Genomic DNA, 9,668 nt, shown 5'->3' with positions numbered 1-9,668 from the left:
CTTCAGAACTTTGAATGTCTACCAACATCACTTCATGCTAGATTTGTATCAGAACATTGTTGAATGTACCAGAGCATCATCAGAGCATCTCTACATCCTGAAATGTTACAGAACAAAAACTAAACGACAAAAGTCAGCATGAACGAGTTAGAACATAAAATGTATGTTTGAATACATTATATTTCTCAGAGCCATATAGGCTGAAATAATGTATCAGAGCAAATAATGTATCAGAGCCATAACATTATATGTATCAGAGCAAATAGAATTTTGTCAGAACAGGATAGACAATGATATTCAAATTCTATTATCAGTGCTTCTGATTCATTCTTCTTTCTTGCTTCTGATCTCTGAAGCTTGACAGCACTCAGCTTGCTTCAGTTTCCAAGAGCTTATTCCTTTTACAGAATAACGCTTCTTATGGTTTTGCTTCTAGTGTTTGCTTCTGAAGATTCACTTCACTTCTCTGTATCTGCAAAACACTTAAACCATATAGAACTTGCAGTTCTGTTAGTGAATGTGTGGGAGCCTCTACCCAGCAACTGATAGATTTAATCAAATCATTTATCATTTATCTTCTCCCCCTTTTTGTCATAACATCAAAAAGAATATATAAAAAAATTCAGATGTATAAAACGACAAAAGAGAACATTTACTGGAATGTAAAACACAAAGAAACTTTTCATTGATAATCAAAAGATATTACAAAAGGTTCCTATGTTTAACAAGATGAGAAACATTCCTAGCAAATACACAGTAGAATTTCCAAAGAGGAAATTACTACAAAAAATAAAAACAAAGAAAAAATTCAGTCAAGAAACTGAATCATAGAAGTTGAGCATATCTTCCTCCAACTCAAGAAAGTCTTCTGTCTTTGGATGAAAGTTGATAACAACATCAAAGAAGGATCTGACTTGAGAGGTATTAGAAGAGCCATCCCGAGATGCACAGAGATCTGTCGCCTTTGAGTCATGGAGCTACAACAGGCTTAGGATGAACGCTAGGTTTTGAGAGAAGAAATGAAAAACGAGAGAGAGAGAGAGAAAAAAAAACTTTAAGAGGAAAACAAAGAGATAGGAAACCAAAAACCATTTTGAAGAGTATTTAAAAAAAAAAAAAAAATGAAACGAATGATGACTAGCATTTAATGTTACGTGACGTGAGGAGAAATAATAAAGACAAATGAGGTGACTAGCACAGTTACCTATGGTCGGCGTCCCTTCAACTGTACGCGCGTTTATCCATGAATAGTAACGACAGGTTTACCATCCCGAGATAAAACGTAACAGCTGTTTTGCTTTAAAAGAGGTTCTGAATCAACTTAGACAATGAAACGTTAGTAATAACCGAATCATAATTTCTAAAAGATTTTAATCAGAACTTCTGATAAGAAAAAATTCATTTCAGAAGATACTCATACATGAGAACTTCTCATCTTCTCATTCTGGGCATAAGTCCATACTGATGTTCTTCAGAATGAACTTAAACCTATCTTCAGCCAGGGGTTTAGTAAAGATATCAGCCCATTGATGGTCTGTATCAACAAAGTTTAAAGAAATAACACCCTTCTGAACATAGTCCCTTATGAAATGATGTTTAATCTCAATATGTTTAGCTTTTGAATGAAGGATAGGATTCTTAGATAAACATATAGCAGAAGTATTATCACAGAATATAGGAATGTTACTCTCAAATATCTAATAATCTTCCAACTGACTCTTCATCCAGAGCATCTGTATACTACAGCCAGCAGCAGCTACATATTCTGCTTCTGTTGTTGATAGAGCAATAGTTGCTTGCTTCTTGCTATACCAAGAGATCAAATGACTTCCAAGAAATTGGCAACTTCCTGAAGTACTTTTTCTTTCAATTCTGTCTCCAGCATAGTCAGCATCGCAGAATCCTACTAAGTTGTATTCTTTAGATTTTCTGTAAACTAAACCAACATTAGTAGTACCTTTCAGATACCTTAGAATTCTCTTAACAGCAGTTGAATGAGATTCTCTAGGATCTGATTGGAATCTAGCACACAAACAAACACTGAATAGAATGTCAGGTCTAGAAGCAGTCAAATATAGAAGAGATCCAATCATACCTCTGTATAACTTCTGATCTACCTTCTTACTTACCTCATCCTTACCTAGGATGCATGTTGGATGCATAGGAGTTTTGGCTTCTTTGCAGTCCAGAAGATTAAACTTCTTCAGAAGTTCCTTCACATACTTGGTTTGGTGAACACATGTTCCTTCTGATGTTTGATTTATTTGTATTCCAAGGAAATACTTGAGTTCTCCCATCATGCTCATTTCAAACTCAGCCTGCATAGACTTAGCAAACTCCTTTCCAAGTGTAGCATTAGATGTTCCAAAAATAATATCATCTACATATATTTGACAGATTAAAATATCCTTTTCAAAGGTTTTACAAAAGAGAGTAGTGTCCACTTTTCCTCTAGTGAAACCATTATCTAGAAGGAAAGAACTTAAGCGTTCATACCAAGCTCTGGGAGCTTGCTTCAATCCATATAATGATTTCTTTAATTTAAACACATGATTCGGAGACATAGAGTCTTCAAAACCAGGAGGTTGATGGACATAAACTTCTTCATCTATATAACCATTTAAGAAGGCACTCTTAACATCCATCTGATAGAGAATGATGTTATGTTGAGTGGCAAAAGAAATTAATAGACGAATAGACTCTAACCTGGCTACTGGTGCAAAGGTTTCTGTATAGTCAATCCCTTCTTGCTGACTATAACCCTGAGCCACCAGTCTGGCTTTGTTCCTTACCACTTCACCTTTCTCACTGAGCTTGTTTCTGAAGACCCATTTTGTACCAATTATATTGAATCCATCTGGTCTAGGAACAAGATCCCAAACATCATTCCTTGTAAACTGATTCAGTTCTTCTTGCATAGCAATTATCCAGTCTGGATCTTCTAGAGCATGATCAACAGAAGTTGGCTCGATCAAAGATACAAGACCTAATTGACAGTCTGCATTGTTCTTAAGGAATGCTCTTGTTCTGATTGGATCATCCTTCTTTCCAAGAATGACATCTTCTGAATGACCAGAAATGAGTCTGGATGATCTTCTGACAGATGGTTCTTCAGAAATACTTAGATCCTCCAGAGAAGCTGATACTTGATCTTCAGATTCTTTGCTTCTGAGAAGCTCTGCTTCTGATGCATTGCTTCTTGGCTCAACAACTTCTGATATGTCAATATCATAACCTGCAAAATTATCAACCTGCTTTGGTTTTTCAGAACCAAGCTTATCATCAAACCTGATATTGATTGATTCTTCCACAATCAATGTTTCAGTATTGTATACTCTGTAGCCTTTCGAGCGTTCAGAATATCCAAGAAGGAAACATTTTTGAGCTTTGGAATCAAACTTACCAAGATGATCTTTAGTGTTCAGAATAAAACATACACATCCAAAAGGATGGAAATATGAAATGTTGGGCTTTTTATTCTTCCACAATTCATAGGGAGTCTTATTTAGAATAGGTCTGATAGAGATTCTATTCTGAATATAGCATGCAGTGTTTATTGCTTCTGCCCAGAAATGCTTAGCCATATTGGTTTCAATGATCATAGTTCTGGCCATTTCTTGCAGAGTCCTATTCTTTCGTTCTACAACCCCATTTTGCTGTGGAGTTCTAGGACAAGAGAAATCATGGGCAATACCATTTTCTTTGAAGAACTCTTCAAAGGATCTGTTCTCAAATTCACCACCATGATCACTTCTGACCTTTATGATTTTACACTCTTTTTCAGATTGAATCTGAATGCAGAAATCAAAGAACACTGAATGAGTCTCATCCTTGTGTTTCAAGAATTTTACCCACGTCCAGCGACTATAATCATCTACGATGACTAATCCATATTTCTTTCCTCTGACAGATGCTGTTTTGACTGGTCCAAACAGATCAATGTGCAAGAGTTCTAATGGCCTTGAGGTAGAAACAACATTCTTAGACTTGAATGCAGGTTTGGAGAACTTGCCCTTCTGACATGCTTCACAAAGAGCATCTGATTTGAATTTCAGATTAGGGAGTCCTCTGACAAGATTCAGTTTGTTAATCTGAGAGATCTTTCTCAAACTAGCATGACCTAATCTCCTGTGCCAGACCCACTGCTCTTCAGAAACAGACATAAGACAAGTCACCTTCTGACTCATAAGATCTTGCAGATCTGTCTTATAAATGTTGTTCTTCCTCTTGCCTGTAAATAGGATTGAGCCATCCTTCTGATTTACAGCCTTGCAAGACTTTTGATTAAAGATTATATCATAACCATTGTCACTAAATTGACTGATAGATAAGAGGTTATGAGTTAATCCTTCTACAAGAAGTACATTAGAAATGGAAGGAGAGTTACCAGACTTTATAGTTCCAGAGCCAATTATCTTGCCCTTCTGATCTCCTCCAAACTTGACTTCTCCTCCAGACTTAAGCACCAGGTCTTGGAACATAGACCTTCTTCCTGTCATGTGTCGTGAGCATCCAGAGTCCAGGTACCATGACATGTTGTGCTTTGTCCTTCTCGCAGCCAAGGATATCTGCAATAGGAATAATCTTATCCTTAGGTACCCACATTTTCTTGGGTCCTTTCTTGTTAGATTTTCTCAAGTTCTGATTGAACTTGGGTTTGACATTATAAGCAATAGGAGGAACAGCATGATAATTTTTAATATGAGTTTCATGATATTTCCTAGGTTGTGTCACATGCTTCTTGGTGTGTGTAATGTGAAAACTTTGTGCATGTGAAGTGTGCCTAATATCATGAGAGTGGCCATACTTGAACTGATCATACAATGGCTTGTATGTGAGTTTCATTTCATCAACAGGTTCAAGTTTGTATGGGGTTTCACCCTCATAACCAATGCCAACTCTTTTGTTTCCGGATACGGCATATATCATAGAAGCTAGCTGACTTCTGCCAATACTTCTAGATAAGAACTTCCTGAAACTTAAATCATATTCTTTCAGAATATGGTTTAGACTGGGAGTGGATGTTTCTGAATTAGAAGGAGATCCAACATCATTGGATAATTTTAAAAGTTTATCTTTCAATTCAGAATTTTCCAATTCAAGCCTCTTTGTTTCAAATTCAAATAGCTTTTTCAGCTTTTTGTATTTAATACAAATCTGAGACTTGGATTCCAGAAGTTCAGTTAATCCGGAAACTAACTCATCTCTAGTAAGTTCAGAAAACACCTCTTCAGAATCTGATTCTGATGTAGATTCTGATCCGTCATCTTCTGTCGCCATCAGCGCACAGTTAGCCTGCTCATCTTCTGAATCATCTTCTGACTCATCCCAGGTTGCCATAAGACCTTTCTTCTTCTTATGAAACTTCTTCTTGGGATTCTCCTTCTGAAGATTTGGACATTCATTCCTGAAGTGTCCTGGTTCATTGCATTCATAGCACATGACCTTCTTCTTGTCAGATCTTCTGTCATCAGAAGATTCTCCATGTTCAAATTTCTTTGAACTTCTGAAGCCTCTGAACTTCCTTTGCTTGCTCTTCCAGAGTTGATTTACCCTTCTGGAAATCATGGACAGTTCATCTTCTTCTTCAGATTCTGATTCTTCAGGATCTTCTTCTCTAGCCTGAAAAGCGTTAGTGCAATTTTTGATATTAGATTTTAATGCAATAGATTTACCTTTCTTTTGAGGCTCATTTGCATCCAGCTCAATCTCATGGCTTCTCAAGGCACTGATCAGCTCTTCCAGAGAAACTTCATTCAGATTCTTCGCAATCTTGAATGCAGTCACCATCGGACCCCATCTTCTGGGTAAGCTTCTGATGATCTTCTTTACATGATCAGCCTTGGTGTATCCTTTGTCAAGAACTCTCAATCCAGCAGTCAGAGTTTGAAATCTCGAAAACATCTTTTCAATGTCTTCATCATCCTCCATCTTGAAGGCTTCATACTTCTGGATTAAGGCTAGAGCTTTTGTCTCCTTGACTTGAGCATTTCCTTCATGAGTCATTTTCAAGGATTCATATATATCATAGGCTGTTTCCCTGTTTGATATTTTCTCATACTCAACATGAGAAATAGCATTCAGCAAAACAGTTCTGCATTTATGATGATTCCTGAAATGCTTCTTTTGATCATCATTCATTTCTTGCCTTGTCAGCTTTACGCCTCTGGAATTTACTGGATGTTTGTAACCATCCATCAGAAGATCCCATAGATCACCATCTAGACCAAGAAAGTAACTTTCCAGTTTATCTTTCCAGTATTCAAAGTTTTCACCCTCAAATACCGGTGGTCTTGTATAACCATTGTTACCGTTGTATTGCTCAGCAGAGCCAGATGTAGATGCAGGTGGATTTGTCGGAGTTTCACCAGCCATCTTTTAAATGAAGCGTTTTTCTCTTCCTGAATCTTTTTCTAAACACGGTTAAGTGCTTGCACCTTAGAACCGGCGCTCTGATGCCAATTGAAGGATAGAAAAACACTTAGAAAGGGGGGGATTGAATAAGTGTGACTTTAAATCCTGGATGATAAAAATAAATTGCACGATTATTTTTATCCTGGTTCGCTGTTAACGAAGCTACTCCAGTCCACCCCCGCAGAGATGATTTACCTCAACCTGTGGATTTAATCCACTAATCGCACGGATTACAATGGTTTTCCACTTAGTCCACGACTAAGTCTTCCAGAGTATACAGATCACAACTTGATCACTCCAGGAACACTGCTTAGTTCACTACTAAGACTTTTCTAGAGTCTACTGATCAACACGATCACTCTAGGCTTAGTTCACTCCTAAGACTTCCCTGCTCAGCCAACTGCTAAGACTTCCTAGAGTATACTGATCACACGATCACTCTAGTTCCTTACAATTTAATGTAATCAATTCAAGAGTTTACAAATGCTTCTTAAAAGCTATAATCACAAACTGTGATATTTCTCTTATCGTTTAAGCTTAATCTCACTAAGATATTACAACAGCAATGTAGTGAGTTGATGAAGATTCTGAGCTTTGATTGAATAGCGTTTCAGCAAGTTAATGTGAGCGTTTTTTGGTGTAGAATCGTTAACCTTGCTTCTCATCAGAACTTCATATTTATAGGCGTTGAGAAGATGACCGTTGAGTGCATTTAATGCTTTGCGTGTTCCGTACAGCATTGCATTTAATGTTATACGCTTTTGTCAACTACCTCGAGCCTTGTTCACGCTGTGTCTACTGACGTTGCCTTTAGTAGCTTTAACGTTCCTTTTGTCAGTCAGCGTAGTCTGCCACCTGTACTTCCTTCTGATCTGATGTTTGTGAATACGACGTTTGAATATCATCAGAGTCAAACAGCTTGGTGCATAGCATCTTCTGATCTTCTGATCTTGAAGTGCTTCTGTTGCGTGATACCATCTTCTGATCTTCAGTGCTTCTGATCTCATGTTCTTCTGATGCTTCCATAGACCCATGTTCTGATTCTGCTTCGACCATCTTCTGATGTCTTGCCAGACCATGTTCTGATGTTGCATGCTGAACCATTTGAGACACAACTTCTGAGCGCTGAATTATGCGTACTCTTTATATATTTCCTGAAAGGGAAATTGCATTGGATTAGAGTACCATATTATCTTAAGCAAAATTCATATTATTGTTATCATCAAAACTAAGATAATTGATAAGAACAAATCTTGTTCTAACACTATCCACCCTAACGACCAAGAAAAGACCACGTTTACCTGTCCTTATGGTACGTTCGCTTATAGACGAATGCCTTTTGGACTTTGCAATGCACCCGCAACCTTCCAGAGATGCATGATGGCAATATTTGCCGACTTCCTGGATGGAATAATGGAGGTCTTTATGGACAACTTCTCTGTCTGTGGAGGAAGTTTTGAAACATGTTTAGAAAACCTTGAATTGGTACTTAAACGATGCGTAAGCGTTAACCTAGTCCTTAATTGGGAAAAATGCCATTTCATGGTTCGACAAGGAATCGTACTTGGACACATCGTATCCGATAGAGGAATCGAAGTGGATAAAGCTAAAATCGAAATTATCGAAAACCTTCAACCTCCCAAAACAGTTAGAGAAATAAGGAGTTTTCTAGGACACGCTGGTTTTTACCGAAGTTTCATTAAGGATTTCTCTAAAATAATCAAACCCTTAACCGAATTACTTATGAAAGACGCCGAATTCATTTTTAATGATAAATGCACTGAAGCATTCCGTACGCTTAAACAAGCATTAATCTCTGCGCCGATTATGCAACCTCCCGATTGGAATGAGCCTTTCGAAATAATGTGCGACGCAAGCGATTATGCTGTAGGAGCCGTTCTAGGGCAAAGAAAAGATAAGAAACTACATGTCATATACTATGCGAGTAGAACCCTAGACGAAGCTCAAATGAATTACGCCACGACAGAAAAAGAACTATTAGCTGTCGTATTCGCGTTAGATAGTTTCCGTTCTTACTTGGTAGGAGCCAAAATAATCATATACACTGACCACGCCGCTATTAGGTACCTCTTAAACAAGAAGGACGCCAAACCTAGACTGTTAATATGGATCCTTTTATTACAAGAATTCGACTTGGAAGTTAAAGATAAAAAGGGAACTGAAAATGTCGTAGCAGATCACCTCTCTCGACTGGAAAATCTGAAACCCGAACAAGTACCAATTGACGATGATTTCCCTTACGAAAGACTCATCGCTCAGTTAGAAGCTAACGAATTAGAACCATACCATCCAATGACTGAAACCAATAACTTCGCAGAAGTAGCTTTAGCCCGCTCTGACACACCTTGGTATGCAGACTTCGTAAATTACCTAGCTGCTGGTGTACTTCCTCCTGATCTAAGTTACCAACAGAAGAAGAAATTCTTCCATGACCTAAAACATTACTATTGGGACGACCCCCTCCTTTTCAAAAGAGGCCCCGATGGAATCTTTAGACGTTGTGTACCCGAGGAAGAAATAGGAAGCACAATAACACATTGTCATTCTGCACCATGTGGAGGACACCATAGCACATCTAGAACCTGCGCCAAAATCCTTCAATCTGGACTCTTCTGGCCCAACCTGTGGAAAGACGTTTATTTTGCTGTATTAAATTGTGATAGATGCCAACGAACCGGAAATATCTCGAGACGTGATGAAATGCCTCAAAAGGGCATTCTAGAAGTAGAAATATTTGACGTCTGGGGAATAGACTTTATGGGTCCATTTCCATCATCATTCGGAAATCAATATATACTCGTGGCTGTCGATTATGTTTCGAAATGGATAGAAGCTATCGCTTCTCCTACAAATGATACACGAGTAGTTATCAAACTCTTCAAAAACGTAATCTTTCCTAGGTTCGGTGTGCCAAGACTGGTAATTAGCGATGGTGGGTCTCATTTCATTTTAAGAATCCTTGAAAAACTCCTTCGAAAATATGGAGTAAATCATCGAATAGCTACACCATACCATCCACAAACAAGCGGACAAGTAGAAGTATCTAACCGCAAAATAAAGCAAATATTGGAGAAAACTGTTGCTATATCTAGAAAGGATTGGTCATCAAAGTTAAATGAAGCTTTATGGGCTTATAGAACAGCTTTCAAAACTCCAATTGGAACTACCTCATTCAAACTCGTTTATGGAAAATCATGCCACCTTCTGGTAGAGTTAGAACATAAAGCCTATTG

The sequence above is a fragment of the Vicia villosa genome, unplaced genomic scaffold, assembly GCF_029867415.1.
Source record: "Vicia villosa cultivar HV-30 ecotype Madison, WI unplaced genomic scaffold, Vvil1.0 ctg.002650F_1_1, whole genome shotgun sequence".
Taxonomy (NCBI): domain Eukaryota; kingdom Viridiplantae; phylum Streptophyta; class Magnoliopsida; order Fabales; family Fabaceae; genus Vicia; species Vicia villosa.
The sequence above is the reverse complement of the archived record's forward strand: the minus strand, read 5'-3'. Positions refer to the sequence as shown.